The 12,005-nt window shown below is 43.6% G+C and overlaps 1 long non-coding RNA gene across 1 annotated transcript in view; it reads left to right on the forward strand.

Annotated features, from left to right (window-relative positions):
• The first annotated feature begins 7,044 nt into the window (after positions 1-7,044).
• The window catches only part of LOC146181566 (uncharacterized), a 55,828-nt gene continuing 50,867 nt past the window's right edge, over positions 7,045-12,005 (forward strand). Inside the window, exons 1-2 of the long non-coding RNA XR_014700451.1 lie at positions 7,045-7,197; positions 11,341-11,457. This is a non-coding gene — a long non-coding RNA (uncharacterized LOC146181566). The remainder of the gene's footprint in view (positions 7,198-11,340; positions 11,458-12,005) is intronic.

Genomic DNA, 12,005 nt, shown 5'->3' on the forward strand with positions numbered 1-12,005 from the left:
GAAGATATATCGCTTAAAAGATTGTTGTCACTATCAGCGCACAAAACAAAATATCACGAGGTTAGGATGGGTGGAATACATGCCACACTTAATTCTGCAATATTCAGGAGGGGGGGGGGGTTCATCTACTGAAATATCATTCTCATTGATAGGCGACAGTAGCAGATAACACGTCAGTAGAATTTAACAGTGAAATATAACTGTGATTTAGCGCGGTACACACACACAAAAAAGTAAACAGTCACTGAAATCGCGGCATGGTGACAAAACTCGATTTTGTGCTCAATGCTATGGGGACAAAGAGAAGAAGTTAAAGAAGTTAATTGTTCGTAACAGTGTTGATTACACAAGGAATCATGTGCAAGGTTATTGGATAAGTTGTAATGATCAGTGCATGTTACGGCAGGAAGCAATATGATCGTGAGAAACTGGCAAACATGAAAAAGATCAGTGCAAGTAAAGAATGACATCCTGTGAGGGGCTTTGGGCTGTGACCGTAACAGCGCAAGCGGAGAGGCAAACAGTGCAAAATGGAGGCAATGTCGATTAAACATAATATCTTTTGAGACGCTGCCAAAGGTGCTATCATTTAGTTAAAATGCTACGACGAGAGACAAGTTAGCTTGCCAATGTTCTCATTCAGACCACAAGAAACCGTGTTAAACTTGTGTATTAAAAATGATTCGCGAACTTCGCGTTCATGGTGGGTTCTGAAACCTGATTCCAATAAAGTTACTTGCATTTTTTCAAAGGGGTGCTTGGTAACGTTTACATGCTTAGAGATAGGAAGGTTAGGAAGTGTATTACAATGAGCGTTATGGTTATTAAATCGGTATCTGAAGGGTGTTTCGGTTTGGCCAATGTACTGAATTTTGCAGATAGAACATTCCAGCATATAAATCACGTTGTCCGTATCGCATGAGAAGTTGCCTCGAATCTTTACATTAAAGTTCGATGCAGTGCTGAAAGCTTTCAGTGATGTAGTCATTTGTGCACAAACTTTGCACCGTGACTTGTTGCAAGGATGGCAGCCGATTGGTGCAGTGGGGCTAGTTTTAGACGAAGTTAAAATATCACTGAGGTTCTTGTTACGACGATAGACAACACGGGGGGCTTGCTCATAAATTTCTTTTAGACGATCACTTTGCAAGAGAATACTATGATGTTTCCTTAAAATGCCTGCAACGTTGGGGACCGAGGCTGAATGCGTTAGCACGAGATTGATTCGTGATTGGCCGGATGGTTCCTTTTCCGCTTTGAGGAGAGCTTTGCGATCAAGAAGGCTTGCTCGTTCCACTGCATCATTTATTAGGCGCTCTGGATATTTGCGTTCCATTAGGGTGTTACGAAGGTCGACACAGTGAAATTCAAAGTCGCGATCGTCTGAACATATCCGTTTAAAGCGGACAGCTTGTCCATATGCGATGCTAGTCTTCCAGTATTTAAGATGGTTGCTGTTGAAGTGCAGGTACTGAGGTCTGTCACTGGGTTTCCGGTATAGATCAGTGATTAGTTTGCCATTCTTTATTGACACTGTCACGTCTAGAAAAGCAATAGTGGTTGGAGAATAAGAATGAGAAAAGTTTATGGCCTCATGCACATTATTAAAACTAGAGATGAATGATAGAAGTTCTGCCTCACTATGTTGCCAAATAAAAAAAAATGTCTATAAATCTCTTGTAGTAAAAACGCTTTAGCGGGTATTCTTCGAGAAACCGGTCGTCTAATAAGCCCATGAATATGTTGGCGTAGTTGGGACCAATACGTGTACCCATCGATGTTCCGTTAATCTGGACATAATGTCTGCCATCAAATTCAAAGTTGTTAAGTTCAAGTATTAATTTAAGAAGGATAGCCAATGTAGAACCGTCAATGTTACTGCATAAGTTTCGATCTTCAAAAGCCTTTACAACTTACCGGATACCATCGGAGTGGGGAACATTGGTATAAAGTGACGCAACATCCAGAGTTACGAGCAAGACGCCTTGAGGGATGGTGATATCAGCTATATCAGCTAGGAAATCAGATGTATCCTTTATGTAGGACTGGAATGTGGCTGGAATCTTATTGATTAGAGTGTCAACATAGCGTGACAGGTTTTCAGTTACGGTTCCTATACCGGAAATGATGGGTCGTCCAGGGTTGTTAGGTTTATGAATTTTGGGCAATAAATAAAATCGGCCTGGTACAGGGCTGAGGGGAAGTATTGACTTTGCAGTGCTTTTGTCAATTTTTTCACTCAAGCTAAGACTGGATAAGGTTTCTTCCAAAACAGTTTTAAAGTCCGCAGTCGGATCGCTTTCTAGCAGGCGGTAAAAGGAACCATCTGCCAGTTGCCTTTCGGCTTCCGCGATGTAGTCACTTCTGTTCATGACTACGATGGCACCACCCTTGTCAGCGGGCTTTATGACAATATCAGGTTGTGACGCGAGTCGTTTTATTGATGCGGTTTCTTTTCCAGAGAGGTTACGACAAAATTTCTTTTGAGTATTGTAAGCTTTCAGCACATCATTTTGGACTGCCTTAATATAAATGTCGAGGCAGTTTTCTCTTTGGGTCGGGGGAGTCCAGTGATTTTGAGAGGGCAATTTACCATCTTGTACGGGATCTTGTGGCCGGCCATGGAAGTACTCTTTAAGTCTCATATTGCGGGCAAAATTTTCCAAGTCTTTTAACAATTGAAACTCATTGAACCCACCTGATGCAGGGCAAAAATTTAGGCCGTGTGCCAGGGCACTCTCGTCATCATTAGTCAGGGTGAAGTTTGAAAGATTTACAATTGGGGTTTGAACCTGAGATGGCAGTGGCAACGGAGGCTGGGACTGCGCGGGCCGGGAGATTTTGTCGCGCAAAAGTTTTTTTGGATTTCACGGAGTTAATCTCTTCCCATTTTTTCTTTTTGTACACGTCAAGAGCAGCAAGGTCTTCGCAAGAGAGGTTAAGATGATTAAGCAATTGTTTTTCTGTATTAGCTAATGACTTTAGGGCAGATTGGTGGTGATCCAAAATAATGCGCGTAAATTCCAAAGCAGCCGTTGCCGATATGCTGTCCCATTTTGCACTGTTGCTCTTAGACAGTTTGGACGTTGCTGGTTTTACATTAACGCGGAGACCACGCGGGGCAGTGGAGCATGCTAGGTAAGCCTTTAAAGTCATAACATGCAGTTCTGCACGAATGCGCTTTTCTGCTACTTTTCTAACGCGTAGAAATTCGTTGGAGTATTTGAGGCTAGGCTTTTTCTTAGGAACCGAGTTTTTAAGTCATAAGGGTTTTCTTACAGTGTTCGGGAGTTTCTTTCGAAGGTTGTACTGGCGCTCCTCGGTCGAGGCATGGTTAGCTGAAGACGGAGCAGACGTAGCATGGCCTTTGCAAAAGTTCGACTTAGAAGTGGAAGTTCCGGAGCCTCGAGCCCTATAAACACGACTGTTTAAAAACTGAGTATTACACTTTTGAGGGCAAATATCTCGAGAGTCGGAAACAGTGGGGCAATGAAGGCTGGAGCTCTGGGCGTTGGAAGCTGGAGGGTCGGCATCAGGAGGGCATCTAGATGATACGCTGGGAGCGGGAAAGGCTGCTTCAGCGGGAGCATCAGAATCAGCAGCATCGAGACCAGGTGAGACTGGAGCAGATTTGGTGTGAGTGAAAATGTCGGTAGCGGAAGAGCCAGGGGTCGCAGCGTCGGGAATAGCGTTAGCGGGAGCCGCAGCGACAGAAGTGCCGGAAGCAGAAGCGTCAGCAGCAGGTGCGTCGACGGGGGCAGCCTCGTCGGGGACAGCTGCGTCAGGAACAGCAGTGTCAGCAGTATTTGCAGCAAGGACACCATCAGGACAGACACCGGTAGTAATAACGTTGGCGGCAGTAGGGCTTGAGGTAAAGGCACCAGTAGCGGAATCGCCTGTAAGCGCGTCAACGGAAGCAGCCTCGTCGGGGACAGCTGTGTCGGGAACAGCAGTAGTTGCAGCAGGGACACCACCAGGACAGACGCCGGTAGCAAAAGTATTGACTGCAGTAGGGCTAGAAGTGATGGCACCAGTAGTGGGATTGTCTGTAAGTGCAAGCCCTGTCGAAGTGCTTATCATTCCTGCAGAAGGATTATTTGGTGCGCACTCAATCCATGAAGACGCTTCCACATCTCGAGTGGCTTTTGAGCAGAAATGCTTAATCTTACTTGCAATCAGAGCGGTCCCATCATTGCCTCTCATTGCCACATCTCGAGTGGCTTTTGAGCAGAAATGCTTAATCTTACTTGCAATCAGAGCGGTCCCATCATTGCCCATCATTGCCATTGTTTGCCTCTCCGCTTGCGCTGTTACGGTCACAGCCCAAAGCCCCTCACAGGATGTCATTCTTTACTTGCACTGATCTTTTTCATGTTTGCCAGTTTCTCACGATCATATTGCTTCCTGCCGTAACATGCACTGATCATTACAACTTATCCAATAACCTTGCACATGATTCCTTGTGTAATCAACACTGTTACGAACAATTAACTTCTTTAACTTCTTCTCTTTGTCCCCATAGCATTGAGCACAAAATCGAGTTTTGTCACCATGCCGCGATTTCAGTGACTGTTTACTTTTTTGTGTGTGTGTACCGCGCTAAATCACAGTTATATTTCACTGTTAAATTCTACTGACGTGTTATCTGCTACTGTCGCCTATCAATGAGAATGATATTTCAGTAGATGAACCCCCCCCCCCCCCTCCTGAATATTGCAGAATTAAGTGTGGCATGTATTCCACCCATCCCAACCTCGTGATATTTTGTTTTGTGCGCTGATAGTGACAACAATCTTTTAAGCGATATATCTTCCTTTCTTTGTGCAGCATATTAAGATGCATGACTTAAGCGCAACACGTGTCATTCTGTCTATATACCTTGCACCGCCATTACATCACGCGTGTGAAATCTTGTTTTTGATATTTTGATGTTTATTTGTTGATATTAGCTGGTCACGTGTTCTTCGATTGTGCATGTATATAAGAAATGGGAACCGACAGCTTCTTTCTACATTCCTTGACAAAGGCCGGACCCCGGCCGAAACGTCGGAATAAAGTGTTGTTTTTTCTACCGTGTGTCACCTACCTTAAGTCTATATATATATATATATATATATATATATATATATATATATATATATATATATATATATATATCCGTAAAGACTTTTACAAACAAATGAAAGATTTGCTAAATGCGGGACACACTGCTGAAGAAAGCTAGAAGGCTAAAACTGACAATGTGTAGACGAGGTCTGCCTAACAAAAGGATAAATACAGTCAGAGTATACCGAAAAAAAATTACCAACGCAGCATATCACTTCTCGGTTTATTCATTGCACAGTATCTACCGTTTGGGGCGACTCGAAATCATTTTAGCATCCTTAAATTTGAAACAGACACTCTCTCTGTCATGAAATCTAAAACATTATTATCCCAACAGCTATGGGCAATGCCCGCATTGTGTAGAGACCTGTGATATTTTCCCCATGGTGTGGGCATGTACTCAAAATCATCACTTCCCCCCTTCCCCTACCCCTTCCCGAAAGGCATGGGAGACTGCCCCTCATCAACTCATCAACTGCTCCACACTGGAGTTTCAATAGGGTCATGTAAACGGGCTCGACGCGGGGCCTCTTCATGCGGTGTCCCGGACCACGGACGCCGACCATGTAGCGGGGCCAGTCTTTGGTTCCCAAAATGTAATTAATCAATAAACGTTTCAACCACTACCGCCTCTCCACCGAAATTGTCGCAGCATACACCCAAAAAAGTTTCTGGATTGACTGGCGGGAGTTAGCGCTAGTGAAGGCTTCTCGTTTCAATGGTTGTATTCCATTTTAGGTACGGTATTTATCCAGGTGCTAAATTGGTGTTCTTGATATCCATTTCATGTCACCTGTCCGGGTAATGCTGATTTTTTATTTTGTTGTTTTATGTATACATTACACTTGGATTACTAGTACAACAATGCACAAAATCATCGCCGGCGGACAACGAGTGCATAGCGTGTTTTTGGGATTGGCTGTTGTGCAGCAGCAAACATTGTTTGAATCATCTTTGTTCTGGATTTCATCCTAGTGGTACGGCAGTCAGCCAGAGACGAAGAGATACTTCCCGCGGACTATTGTAATGCTTAACTAACTTCGTACAACACATCTCTCAAAGCAGCGACTGTTGCTATGTACGATGTCGATACAGACACACTGGTCAAAAATAGCCGCTGCTATTATTTGCTCTTGCCGAGCCTCCCTGTTTCAAGATAGGCCCCCTTTTGTTTGATGCTGTTGCAACAGCCATCCGGTGGCGCATACCGTTCCCCCTTGGCTAATTCTTGCGCTTTCACGGTAGTCAACCACCGTTCTTTCTCCCTGGGAGCCATTTCTGTTACACATCCCTCCTTTATCGCAATAACCCTCCAAGCCACTAGCAACTTGTATTTCATTACCCGCCCTCTTGACCGCTTCTCTCCTTTCCTTCCGTTTTCTTTTGTTAACATTGGTAGAGGCTATAGGTGCGGAAGGTGCGATGCGCACGACAATGGCACGAAACAGATCAACGAACCAATACACACTAGAGCTCTAAAAGAAAACTTTTTATTGCTGATCTATGAGCCTGATGTGAGGGCTGTCTTCCGTGTCAACAAACTATGCACCCTGCAGGCCATTCAACGCAGCAAAAATAAGGCATAAAAACAAATCAATGATTTATGCGCGTTATCTATAAAGTACCAAAGAAAACCAGCCATTCAGGCAAAAAAGGTTATTGCCTTTTCCTTGTTCTCATTCCTCAAACAATGTAGAAATAAGTAAACTTTGAAGAGGTATAATAATTTATTTTCACATTCTTTATTGAAATGTGCCGGGTGGAACTTGCTATAAATTTTATAGTGAAGGGGAGCATTGAGCAGGTGTTTCCTTTATAGTAGCTAACTAAATGGCTTGCGCGCGAAACATGTATAAACTGCATCGGTAAATATTGTCTTGATAATAATAATATTAATAATCATAGATGCACTCTGGCCTTATCGTCGCAGGTATATATATACTGATAGTTCTCAGCGAGCTGTACTATTTGCCTGTTGGGGAACACAGTGGCAGAATCTTTGAAATAATGAGCTGCATTTCTATATTCTTTTTATTGGCCCTATGTGCTACAGTTTTGGAAGCGGGTCCCACCATCGACGACGCCAAAGTTGCAAGCAAAGTTGTGTTTTTTCTGTGTAATATCAAACTGCTCTTAGCTCTGTTTGACCTTTTTGCTTGTAACCGGAAAACAGGCGAAAACTGTTATGCAAGCACGCTAACAAGCAGATGAGCGACAGGGAATGTAGACTGAATTTTTCGTGGCTTCCTCGAGCTTCTGAAAAAAAAAGAACCCAAGCAATACGAGGGTTGAAATCATGAACAATGTCTATTGCGCTACTGCGCAATTCCTCCAGGAAGGAAATGTCACGTTCATATACTTTGGATAGTTATTTGTACATGTGATTACGCGATAACATTTTCACAGGCTGATACGTTCAAGGTCCTTCAAAACTGGGAACCGAAATAGGTGCATGCGGGTACCTATGACTTAGACCAGGCTGTGCACATGAAATATTTCGTCTTCTAAAGTATTGCCGATACCATAAGCTTGCCAATTCACTTCCAATGAATCGCTAAATAGCATAATATTATCTTACACAGTCCTTCTATGATAACTAGGCTGAAATGTGGGTGTAATTTCTAGCTTCCATATAAAAATAATAATTTATTAACGTGTCTGTGTGGCCTAGGGGTAAGGTGCACGGAAGTGTCCAGGAAGAGTTATTCTGATATTACTCTCCCATATGAAAGGAGAGGTTCGAATTGGTCGCTATGGCCAAACGTACCTTGGGTAGCCCAGCATTCATTCCGTGCACGCTTATGCCACTTGCAAGCTACCGCTTCCCATCCTCATGATCGTCATTTTGCTCTCTCATTGAAACACAGGGTCACTTGCCAGCTGCTGCCATCCATCCTCATGATCATGATTTTTCTCTCGCAATGAAACACCGGGGCCAAACACAATGTTATATTCAGCAGAGGCTTCTAGGTTATCACGATCAAAAGCCTAGATTCATGCGCACCAAATACTGTATAGCCAAATAGCCAGCCTAATTCATCAGATTAGAGCAACTGATTGTGTTCGTAGCCGGCTGCGCACTGCGGTGTCTAGCTACGAATGCATTCTATTCACTGCTGAAAGCGTACGTTGATATCCCACAGCTCGCAATTTATCTCCTTCCCGTAATAAATAGATTTTGTCCTCTAGGCTGGAATCAAGAACGGTGGCATTCCTTTTTTTATTGAATTATTATGTATTTTATTTATGTATTTTATACATACGGAAGCCCCTTTATGGGGCTATTGCAGGAGTGCGTTATACAGATCTGTTGCAAATATCATACAAAAACAAATAAAGAATAAAATTTAAACATTTACGAGAAATAAGGCCGAGGACAAAAATGTAACACAGAATAGTAATACCAAAACGAGAATGTAGGAATATACTGTAGCAACAGCAAAATCCATAATATAACGTGCAGCTTAATTTTGACAGAAAATCTTTGCATGGCAGTTATCAAATTTTTACAGGGATTAGGTTCCAGAACTCAAATGCACGTAAAAGGAAAAATATTTAAAATTATCAAATTGAGCAAATCAAGGCTTAATGTTAAGCCTATGGTGACGCCTACTGAACCGGGGATTATCTGAAGGAATATATATGGGACGGGAGACACAATACAAAAAATTGACCATGACATGCAGAAACATCAATGACTGAGTGTGGCGGTGAACAGATAAAGGGATTAGGTTCACAGGCGACAAGACATGAGAGGGTGAAAAATGTTGATCATAGTAACGTTATGTAAACCTAATAGATTTTCGTTGTATGCTCTCAATGAGGTTAAGTCACAGCGCTTTTAGGGTTCCAGACACGACAAGCATAATCTAGTTTTTAGGAATTAAAGATTTATACAATAATAACCCTGTCTCCTTTAGCGGAATACTGAAATTGCGCCTAAAATAGCAAAGTTTAATGACTGCGTTAATGCAAAAGAAATAATGTTTCCACCAGGACATGTTAGTGGCGAATATGACGCCAATATACTTATATACGAAACACTGGGCAAGGTTAAGCCATTGGAAGTTTAATTGAACAACGAAGGAAACGTATTAGTAGCAAATGGCATTATCACAATTTTAGTAAAATTTATTTTCATTTGCCAAGTTATATACCAGGTACAGTAGCTGAAAAATTGGGAATGTAGTTCAAATGATGAAAAACAACTTTTGGCCTTTAAACACAATCACTGCCCCGTTTGTGTCTTCCAATTGACTCTTTTGATTGGAACCTCTTGCGACTAAATAGATTCAGTAATATCAGTAATATCTCTGGCATTCCGCGTGTGCTCGCTTACTGGCCGACATGGGATTGTAATACAATCATTGTTGGCGTCAGGAATGGCCAACGTATTCTTCAGGCGCTCGTGATCGGAACGCTCCAACTTGGATGACAGGCCTTAGCTATTGAAGCTTACCTCAAGTCTTCGGAAAAATACAAGCTTGTGATTTCCAAATACATGAGGTAAGCTTCAACTCAGGCCTGGCCTCCAAGTTGGAGCTGTACGATCGGGAGCCCCTGACGAATGTTTTGGCCATTCCTGACGCTAACGATGATTCTATACTGATTCAGGCCGGCCACAATCGAGCACCTACGGAATTCTGGCGACCACGTACGTGGATTCACTGATCTGGATGCTGCGCATAACATTTTCGAGGTTGAAAGATTCCTTTGCATTGATGATGACCATAGCTTCTTTCGCTTCATACCTAGGTATAACGTCAAGGTTCCAACGTTTAATTTGAGCTTATTTTGCCGATACAGAAGAAATGTCGAGCCAGTCGTTACTGGCACCGTGGTTATAGCTCTTTTGTTTTTAAGAACGTGCATGATGCGAGGTCGCTCGATCCCTCTGTTCTAATTTCGTTTTGATTGTATACTTGGTAGATGTAATAAATGCTGGTTTCTGCGCTGCTGTAATCTCCATCTCTCGCATAATTTCTGGATCGTAGCCCCATAAGTAAGCCGTGGCGGCGAGCCACAACAGACGATTCTGCGCTCTACACAGGATCATCTGTTGTTACTTAGTGAGTTTGGCGTGCGGTTCTGGCAGACTGCACCTTTTCTGTCGGTACATCCGGGTACTGTCACGAAAGCTGGTAACCGGGTGGAGTAGGTCTTCCGGCTCATGTGCTGCCCGGGTTGACATTTCTCGGGCATGGCATTCGGCGATGGTGTTGCCTGCTTAAAGTGGAACCCACAAGCAAGGCTTGCACTTGGATAGATTGGCTCAGGCCGCGGTGGAGATTACCCTCTGCGGAAGCTTCCGAGTGCCATTCTTTGCTGCCGGGTCTTTGAGGAGCGCTTTTGGTTAACGCAGTTGAAGCTACTGCGTAGGAGCGCACAATCAGGACACGAAGCGCAAAGCCCCACCTAGGGCTCTTTCTGATCCTGCGCAATACTTTAACAGCCTCCATCAGAGGCGCCCCACGGAGCACCCGCAACCCGGTCCCTGATTAGAGGTGTACACCGAGAGAGGGAATGCTGGTCTGCAACTGGAACGCGCCTCTGTCTCCGACAGCAGTGCCACACGTGACCATGGCTTGATTTCTCAGTATCTTCCGGTTCCCAGCACTGGGGGCTGGTTGCAACGTGAGTTATCGAGATACGCGACCATATAGAGCGCGTCTGCGCTTGCCAAAATTGCGCTTCAAGCACCGCATCTCAACACCATAATTTTTTACGCGCGAAATATGTGCGCACATGGGGTATTTGGAGTTGCTGCTCATATCTCATTGTCTTTATTTCACATTAGGTGCCGGAGTTAACACTTTATTTCGCGCAATGGATTCAGTTAACGAGAGTGCTTTTGGCGGAGCTAGCGAATTAAAAGGCAATGTGCTTCATTCCCCCATTTTGAAGCCTTTGAAGCTGTTGATGTTTTTTATAGAAATGTCTTGCCCACGTATTGGAATTTTGCAGCTGTCTCATTGCTGTTCGCCTAGCATGTGCTTCCAAACAGAGGGCATATCCTCCGACTCAGGTCAACAATCACATCAGTGGAGATAGTATAAAAAAGCTTATACCGGAGCAATGTTTTCTCATGATGCAATGTTTGCTGCAGATCCCATGCTTGTCTTGTTGGCAGTAGTGTCACTATAGCTGTTGAAGTGCTTCCCTGCTGTGTTTGTATACCAATTATACCTGAACTGCTGAAAATGTTAAATGATTTGAACGGAGAGTCTCTTGCAGCCGAGCTCAGCCTTTCCATCATTCCATGATATTCTTGAAGCATTACTCTGAAGACCAGAGCGGTGTCCTATCTACAAATGACAGCTGGACCACCCGGTGAAACCAGAAAAAGTGATGGTGAGTTTCAGTCTCTGGTATACTTCAGTTATTGCACCTGTGGCTTGCACGTACTGCTGTCGCACCTACCGAGTGGACCGAAGGACAGCGAACTGCACCTGGATGCAGTTCAGCGAAGTTCTTTTCCTTACCTTTGTGTTGTCTGAACTCTTCAAACAAATTTTTGTGAGGAGATGCGAGTGCACAACTGCTACATAAATATTGTCCTCGAGCCGTTGCGAAAATGCAAAGACCAGCATGCGGCGGCACCATCAGGTCTCAAAAGAGGTGGTGGTTGTAATTGTGAGTACCTAGCAGTTTTAATTGTTGTGATGTACCCGGCCTTAGCCGAATGAAGAAAAGGCCAGACGGAGCTCCTAGAATTGCACAAAAAATATTGTACCCAAAATTGGCCCCTTCAAATATTTAAGAACAGAAAGGAAACATTCCAAAAAATCTCTAATGAGCTACATGAAATCCGTCATAAAATTTGCCCAGCAATATGATACCCACCAAAAGACAGTAAAAAGGAGGCGCAAAAATGCAAATGACCGCAGCAATAAATCTGC

Source organism: Amblyomma maculatum, chromosome 8 (assembly GCF_055883805.1).
Source record: "Amblyomma maculatum isolate TAMU_Amacu chromosome 8, ASM5588380v1, whole genome shotgun sequence".
Taxonomy (NCBI): domain Eukaryota; kingdom Metazoa; phylum Arthropoda; class Arachnida; order Ixodida; family Ixodidae; genus Amblyomma; species Amblyomma maculatum.